This window comes from Pongo abelii, chromosome 19 (genome assembly GCF_028885655.2).
Source record: "Pongo abelii isolate AG06213 chromosome 19, NHGRI_mPonAbe1-v2.0_pri, whole genome shotgun sequence".
Lineage (NCBI taxonomy): Eukaryota > Metazoa > Chordata > Mammalia > Primates > Hominidae > Pongo > Pongo abelii.
In genome coordinates, this window is record NC_072004.2 from 93,704,076 (window position 1) to 93,705,858 (window position 1,783).

The window sequence follows — 1,783 nt, forward strand, 5'->3', positions numbered from 1 at the left end:
CCAGGTTCAAGCGATTCTCCTGCCTTAGCCTCCCGAGTAGCTGGGATTCCAGGCATGTGCCACCACACCTGGCTAATTTTTGTATTTTTAGTAGAGATGGGGTTTCACCATGTTGGCCAGGCTGGTCTTAAGCTCCTGACCTCAGGTGATCCATCCACCTCGGCCTCCCAAAGTGCTGGGATTACAGGCGTGAACCACCATGCCCGGCCTCACACACCATTTTTAAGCTGGCTCAAGGACCCATGCTCTGATGCATCCTCCAGTCTCAGGCAATATCGACATGGAAGATGTGGGCAAGAGGCAAACAGCCATGGAGGGCTCGGGCCAGGTGGAGGATGAGCAGGAGGTGGGGGCCTGAGAGCAGGCCCAGGGTTCAGCCCTGCCTCTGCAGCTGCTGGAGTACCAGTGAAGAGAGGGGGCAGGTGCCAGCAGGCATGGTGCAACTATGGGGGACATGCATGGGGCAGGGGGTACCTGGGTGGAGCTGGTTGGGGACCGTTGCTCTTGGTCCAGATAAGGCATGACAAGGCCTGGGCCAAGACCCCTGAAATGGGGCATGGAGAGTCTGTGACAGCTCCGAGATATGTGGAGGGGAAGGGGAATGGAACCTGGTGACTTGTGGACCTGCAGAATGGGGACAGGAGTTGAGATGACTCCAGGTATCTCCTGACATAAGCATGTGTATCGGCAAATGAGGCGGAGGTCAGGAAGCACAGGGAGCTTGCTCTTGCCCCAGGGGCCTAGGATGCCCTGGGCTGTCATCCTTCCACACTCACCCCTGACCTGCTCCTGCTCGCTCAGGGAGGCTGCCTTACAGGGGCGCATCAGTGGCTCCCTCATCCTCTGCCTCTGTGGAGCCCACAGTGGGAGGCACCTGCAGAACATGGGGGTGGGGGACAGTGCAGTTGGGGGCGTGGGTGTTCCTTCCTCTATCTGCCTCCCTCACAGTGTTGTAACCGAGCAAGTTATAGAGAAACGCCACTCTCTGAGATGAATTCAAGCTAGTGCTCAAAATTCTCTCCATCCCAAAGAAGGGGCCAGATTTTCTTTTATACTTTGTTTTAGAAAGGGGCGGGGAGGGGGTGGAGTCTAGTTAAGACAATCTTACAGAAGCAAAGCAGACAAAAAAGTTAAAAGGATAAATGGTTATAGGAAAGCAAACAGTTCCAGGTGCAGGGGCTTTAAATCTATTACAAGGTGATAGACACGGGGCTTTGGGTGTTATCAACCGGACACAAACGCGGGGGCTCTGGGTGCTATCAACCAGGCGAATTCCTAGGAACTGCGGATATAACTTGCCACAGTATCTTATCAGTTAATTGCATCCTTGGATGTGCTGGCAGTCTGCTTGCACAAGTTAAGTCCTTGAGGAAGGGAGTGGGTAAGGGGCTGTAAGTGAACGAGCCAAGATGGAGTCTGTCTGGCTCTCTCAGCTAAGGGAGAGTCAATTCAGGTTAAAACAAGGTTGGGTATCACAATAGCCCTCTCCATACCTCTCTGTCCAGGGCTGGGATTGGTCAGCATACTCTGCATGCCTTTCCCCAGCCCTCCAGCTGTCCTAGGGTTGGGCTGGGATAACCCTCCAGCCACCCTGTGAGTTGTGCTGGGATCAGTCAGGTGTATTCTGCATGCCTCGCCCCAGCCCCCGAGCCATCCCGTGAGTTGGAGTTGTTTGCCTCGCTGGCTTTTTGTTCTCGGCTGACTTAGCTGGGATGTCAACAACTCCCTACGTCAGAGGCAAGTCTCCGCCTGCATCTACCAGACTCCACACGGCTGCAGACAC

The 1,783-nt window shown here is 54.7% G+C and overlaps 1 pseudogene; it reads right to left on the minus strand.

Moving 5' to 3' along the window:
• Window positions 1-222: 222 nt before the first annotated feature.
• LOC103892906 (uncharacterized) lies at window positions 223-840 on the minus strand (annotated as a pseudogene).
• Window positions 841-1,783: the final 943 nt, after the last annotated feature.